The sequence below is a fragment of the Lagopus leucura genome, unplaced genomic scaffold (assembly GCF_019238085.1).
Source record: "Lagopus leucura isolate 7727_CA_CO unplaced genomic scaffold, USGS_WTPT01 Super-Scaffold_100009, whole genome shotgun sequence".
Classification (NCBI taxonomy): Eukaryota; Metazoa; Chordata; class Aves; order Galliformes; family Phasianidae; genus Lagopus; species Lagopus leucura.
Genome location: NW_024962266.1, coordinates 736877 through 744096, shown reverse-complemented (window position 1 = coordinate 744096; position 7220 = coordinate 736877).

The following is a 7220-nucleotide window of genomic DNA, read 5'->3' as shown; positions in this document are numbered from 1 at the left end:
TAATGGCCTTTGGTTGGCCATCACCAAAAAGCCAACGCTGGAAAAATACATCCAGCTTGGTGCTTTGGGATATTTCTAGAAGTATCCCATCATATCTCAGATGTGTAAGATTGGATCAGAGTACTTATCAACTGAGCATTTTCTTTTTTCCCTGAAATATAACAGAATATGTTACTGGAATAAAATTTCAGCTTGTATTAGGCACAGAATACACATCTAAAAATTCAAAATCCTGTATTATCTAACAAACTTCCTCAGAATGGGCTTTGTCTTACATTTCTTCCTGTTTCCCCAACTCTCTCCCTCTACTGCATCCCCAGAAGAAAAAAAAAAGGGGGGGAAGGGAAAAAAAAAATATAGGAAAAAAAAAAAAAAACAGAAAAGAAAATTTGATGGAATAATTCCAATTTTAGTTCTTCTTCACCACACAGGAGCTAAAGAAAGATAAGCCAAACATTCAGCAAAATATACTACAGTGGCAGAAACTTTGTGAGTAAGTGGGTACACAGGCAGAAAGATACCAGATAATCAGAAACCAGAAAGATAATCAATGAATATACAGATGTTATAATTATGAAATAAAAGAGATTTTAGCTAAGCAGGTTATTTTACCAAAGAAAAATTAGATAGAGTGCTTACCCTTGTCCTGGGCTTGCTATAAAACTCCAAAGGAGAAAAAAAAAGATTCTTCCCCCCCTGGCAGTCAGCTCTTAAATGGGGTCTAGGAGAGGAGCCAGGCTCCACCCCTTCCAGCAGCATGGGTGAATTGCCTTCACCTGTGCTCCCAGGGCTGACTCATTGCTTGCCTCAGGTGACCAATCAGAGGTTCAGGCTGTGATTCAGCAGTTCCCATACAGCATCCTTAAAATACTGTATGGAAAACAAGCAATGCCATGTCCCCTAATAGGAGAGGAAACAGGAGTGGTTCTTTAGATGACAATGTTGAACATATCCTGATATTTGTTCCTCGTAAATATTTTATAATTATCTGAACTCCATGCACTGTTCGAGAATGTGACAATATATATTCATCAATTAAAAAAATTAAATTCATCAAGGTGGACGGTGTTCCCTTCAAACATGTCTGTGTTGATGAAAAGCAGTCTCCAATCCATGCCTCAAAGTTCGACACCAAACATAATCCGTTCTCAGCAATTTTACTTCTTACTTTGGGATATGGAATAAATATGGCTGCTTAAATTATGACTGAACTGCAACAAAATAAATAAGATGGTTATAGAGATCTTCTCTCTGAGAACTTGAAGTAATCCCTGTGCATGTTTGCAGAGGGGACAGGGACACAGAGCACTCCTTTTCATTTCTTAAAGAAAAAAAATAAGATGAAAAAATCAAATTTTTTCACTTTATTCCCCAGTGTTTTGATCGTACTGTGTTGGTGCTGCTGTACTACTTAATTCAGGTAATAATGAGAATAAATGATCAATAGTTAGACATACTGATTTCTGACTTCTTAATGGCTGCGTTTTCTGGGCGTACACTGAGCTGAGTTCTGCTAAGTGCATTCTGAAAGAGAAATACCCCAAAAATCATGGCTGTCACTGAATCACAGAATCACAGAATGGCCAGGGTTGGAAGGGACTTCAAGGATGATGAATCTCCAACCCCCCTGCCACATGCAGGGCCACCAACCTCCACATTTCATACTAGCCCAGGATGCCCAGGGCCCGGTCCTACCTGGCCTTGAACACCTCCAGGGATGGAGCATCCACAGCCTCTCTGGGCGGCTGTTCCAGCACCTCACCTCTCTCTCTGTAAAGAACTTCCCCCTGACATCCAACCTGAATCTTCCCTCCCTCAACTTAAAACCATTTCCCCTTGTCCTGCAGTTATCTACCCTTTCAAAGAGTTGACTCCCCTCCTGTTTTCAGGCTCCCTTTAGGTACCGAAAATGCTGCAATGAGGTCACCCTGCAGCCTTCATTTCCCCAGGCTGAACAAGCCCGGCTCTTCAGCCTGTCTCCATAGCGGAGGTGCTGCAGCCCCCTGATTATCTTTGTGGCTCCTCTGGACCCTCTCCAACAGCTCCCTGTCTTTCTTGTACTGGGGGCTCCAGACCTGGGCACAGTACTGCAGATGGGGCCTCACAAGAGCAGAGTGGTGGGGGACAAATCACCTCCCTGTCCCTGCTGGCCACCCCTCTGCTGATGGAGCCCAGGATACCATTTTCTTTTTGAGCTGCAAGAGCACACTGCTGGCTCATGTTAAGCTTTTCATCCCTCAGGACCCCCAGGTCCTTCTCTGCAGGGCTGCTCTCAAGGGCTGTTCATTCACTGCAAACTATCTATCTAAAGGTGGTCTGCTGCTGTGACATCCTGGCCCATTCTTAGGTGTGACGGGTGCTCAGACCTACCTCTGAGGAAAGTGATTACTGTATGGGGACAGGAAGCCTTTAAACTAGAATTTCTCTGGTGGGTACTGCCTAATCCAAATTTTTTTTTTTTTTTTTTTTTTTTTTCGCCTGTACTTTCCAACCTACCCTTCAAAAATATGTAAGTCTTGCTCCAGGCATTTTGAGGTTTCTCTTGGTTCTTTTGATGTGTCGTTGATACCTGGTTAAGAAAGTCTGATGTAAAGGCTTATCTACATGCTTATCCAAACCAACCCACTGTCCCATGGACGTATATAGTTATTAGTTAAGGTGTTCTCTCTCTACCTCCTGGCAATTAATATTGTCCCCCACAGCTAGAGCCAAACTGCAAATAAAGAGGAACATTAAAATGTCAAAGTCCCATTTGTAACAAAATGCAATGTTGGCACCCCTTGTTACTGCAATTTATGGACTGCTTTCTATTTTTATCGTTTTATCTTCCTTTAATGGCAAAATCAGTTAATCCTGGGTGGCATCGTAAAACTCGCAAACAGAGGCAGCCTGTAAGTCAACAAGTCATTTCTAGAGCTCTCCAGCACAAATCCCTGCTGTAAAAAGTAGCAACAGTTAACTCCTTCCATTTCTGTTGCTCTTTCAAGGCTGCAAAACTGTTATTTACCTAATTAGCACCACTGACAGTGCTGCAACTCCTGCTGCTGTGCCCTTCAACGGAGGAAAACAGTCTAAAGGTGCAGGTCCCTTAATTAGTAAGGAAAGTGTTTCTTTTTAGAATGTGGAGGTGAAAATATTTGATGAGAAGCTCAATGGCTCAGATCCTGTGACAGCTTGGATGCAGGGTTCTTATAAAACTAAAATAACTGCATGGCATAGCTTCCACCTTCCACATAGCTGTAACTGTGGAGAATTCCTTCATTCGCAGTGCCTCATATAATGCCACGAAAGTCACTCAAACACTCCACAGTAAGGAACTAACAAATGTGATTTTCATCCAAATGCCATCATGGGGCCCCATGGGAAAGACACCTCCATCTGCTTTGCATTTGCTCCACATGCCACCAGGGGCTCACAGGCCGTTGCAGAAACCTTCAAACACACACCATGATGATGTGTTTCCTTTTTCACAGCTCTGATTCTTCCACAGCTGCTTGTATCAAAGCTTTTAGAGCGCAGATGAAGGACGCAACAAGATTAACCCCAATTAACAGCACAGAAAACATCCTGTAAACCCATCCCATGATTTTATCAAGGGAAAGGAGCAATTGCTGAAGCAATTTTTTATAACTTTATTAAGCTTTTTTTGTCATAATTCATAGCAGTCTTCCTGATTGCTGTCTCATGCTGAAATAAATGAGCAAATGGAGGGTTCCCTGTATTCAAATATGCTTCTGAGCTAATCTCCAAAATTTCATCCTGCACAGAGCCCAGTGGATCATCTTCTCTTGAAGATCTATTTCTCTTGAAGAAAGAAAAAGAGCCCTGGAGGCTTCACACTATATATACCTGCTTTAAAGCTGTGTTCCATCTGGAGTGCTGCTAGAGCTTTAATTAAGCTATTTTCATGGTATAATAGTAAGACAACAACAGTGAAGCTAAATACTGCTTCACTGTCTCCTTGCTCTTCAGATAATTCATACAATGCCTATAGTTTCTTTATAACCCCCAGCATAGTCCTTTTCTTTGCCTGACATGCAATTTTTTTCTTTTTCCCTTCTTTTGCTCTCTACTTAACAGCAGGACGGCAAGAGACTCAAAAGCCATTAGCATGGCAGGTAATCTTCTTGTGACTATGGTAAAAACCAACACAGATATAAGTAGCTGCTTTGCCAGCAAGGTGCTGATTTAACTAGAAACTCTGCAAGCTGAAGAATATATTCATTCTTCCCATGAAGCTGAAAAATGCAGTTGAATTATTTAGCTTAAAAAAGAGAGTCTTCAATGCATATATTAATACAGTTACAGCTTTTATATTATTCCATTCTTTATAGCATACTTTTTGGCTAAAGTCTAAAGTCACCTCAAGCTGCTTTTGTAAATTGCTTGATCTTCTTACTGGTAAGCAAGTAAGTAAGAATGGAAAACTCTGCTGTTTTTTATGCCTTCTACATTTTTCTCCTAAGCATAAATTACTTCAGAAGAGCACTTTCCATCTTCACTATGAGATTTCAAGCACAGAAAAATTAGCCTCTCATACAACATAGTGCATGTTCTGTATTTATTTACACCATGTATTGTGAGTGCCGAGCAATGCAGCAGATAAACAAATTTCTTCAAAGTACTTGCAAAAGTGACGTTTGAATTTAAATGCTTCACCTACCAAGATAAAGAGTCTTTAGAGAGGCTTGACTGATGGTGTTTCACCCCACAAAGCCACCCCCATCTGTATTTCAGGGTCTGCCTTGTTTTTCCTATTATGGTGATTTAGATGACAACATACAGTGGAGAGCAGAACATTTGTGGAAAGGTCAATGGGATGGATTTTGGAGCTACATATTATGACTGAATTATTTTGTTTAAGAGGAAAAGGAGCAAAATGGACAAACTGCTGCAAACGCAGGATCTAGCAGAGCTTACGAAGGAAAGAGAATGAAGAAGTTGGACCTCTGGGTAGATTTTTATTTCCACAGTGATGAACTACTTCAAGTGGGGCTACATATGGCATGAGTAGCTGTTGGAATAGCACCAGTGTCCCCCAGTGCAACACAAAAGAGGGGAAAGACCTGGGGCTCTAATCAGTGACACAGCAGCAACTCTTGTCTCATGAGACATAGGGAATGGCCCCAAATTCACTATGGGTCTAACCCCACTGATCTCTTATTCCATCCTCAACAAAAATGATGAACAACACTTAGAAGAGCATGGTGTCTTCTTTGCTAGCCACAGGATCACAGAATGGTAGGGTTTGGATGGGACCTCCAGAGGTCATTGAGTCCAACCTCCCTGCAGACTCCCTACAGTTGGTTGTGCAGGAAAGCATCCAAATCAGTCCCGAATATCTCCATAGAAGGAGACTCCACAGCCTCCCTGGGCAGCCTGTTGCAGTGCTCTGTCACTCAGACAGTGAAGAAGTTCTTCCTTGTGTTAATATGGAACTTCCTGTGTTCCAGTTTCTGCCCATGTTCCAGTGTCACCAAGTACATAATAAATAATTTCTTACCAGTATCTAGTATAAATCTATCCTCTTCCAGATTAAAACCACTTCCCCTCATCCTGTCACTACATGCTCTTATAAAAAGTCCCATCCCAGGTTTCCTGTAGGCCCCTTCAGGTACTGGAAGGCCACTATAAGGTCTCCTTGGAGCCTTCTCTTCTCCAGGCTGAAGAGCCTCTGCTCTCTCAGCCTGTCCCCGTAGGAGAGATGATCCAGCCCTTTGATCATCTTTGTGGACCTCCTCTGGACTCACTCCAACAACTCCATGTCCTTCTCTTGTGTTGGAGGCTCTAGAACTGAATGCCTACAAAGATGTTAGATAACACCAATCCCAACAACAATCCTTGAGAAACACCACTCAATACACTGAGACATTGACCAGAACTGAGTATGACTATCCAGCCAATTCCTTATCCAGTGAGTGGTCCATCCATCAAATCCATTTTTCTCCAATTTGGCAATTAGGATGTCATGCAGGACAGTGTCAAATGCTTTGCACAAGTCCAGGTAGATGACATCAGTTGCTCTTTCTTTATCCACTGACTCTGTAACTCCAAAATAAAAGGCCACCAAGTTTCTCATGCATGATTTACCCCTGGTGAAGCTATCTTGGTTATCACCAATCACCTCATCTTTATTTTCCAAATGCCTTGGTAGGGTCTTCAGGAGGATCTGCTCCATGATTTTGCTAGACACAGAGGTGAGACTGACTGGCCTCTATTTCTCTGGAGCTTCTATTTTTCCCTTCTTGAAAATAGGGGATATGTTTCCCCTTTTCCAGTCAGTGGGGACTTTACTGGACTGCTGTGACCTTTCAAACATGATGGATAATGACTTGGCAGTTTCATTCACCAGGTCCCTCAAAATCTGTGGATGAATCTCCTTGGATCCCATGGATTTGTTCACCTTCATGTTCTTTAGATGATCTTATTAATTGTATTCCAAAACAAATCAAGTTATTAAGACAAATTGTTTTGCATAGAAATACAGACCCCAGCATGACTATCCTTACACATAAATCCAGATGAAAATGAGCTATAGTTTGACAGATATTTTATTGTCTTGCAGCCTCAGGATTTTGTAATTCATTGTCAGAAGAAGAAAATATAAACAGGATACTATTACAAGACACCCTGGGAAATAATAACTGGCTTGTTTGCAAGGGTAAATATTAACTAAGAAGGAAATGAAAGTTTGTTTGGTTCTGGGTTGAAGGCTTAAAACAATGCTATACACACCTGGAAATAACTTGATGGCAAATTAGCATTCCTGCTTGGCTGAGGAATTTTGATTTTGAAAGTGTTACTAGGTAGGAACCGGAAAAATATACCAGGATTACTTTCTTTAGTCTTTCGGTGGATGTCCAGATACTGTAGGCATTTAGGCAGGTACACAGACCTTTAAAAGTCATCTAGTCCAACTGCCGTGTGATGAACAGGGACACCTACGGCTCGACCAGGTGCTCAGAGCCCCATCCAACCTGGCCTTGAGTGTCTCCAGGGATGAGGCATACACCACCTCTCTGGGCAGCATGTGCCAGTGTCTCACCATCATCTAATCTACACTCTAACTGCATCAACTGTCTTCCTCCCTCCCTCCCTCCTTCCCTTCCTCCTTCCCTTCCTCCCTCCCTCCCTCCCTTCCTCCCTCCCTTCCTCCCTTCCTCCCTCCCTCCCTCCCTCCCTCGCTTCCTTCCTCCCTCCCTCCCTCCCTCCCTCCCTCC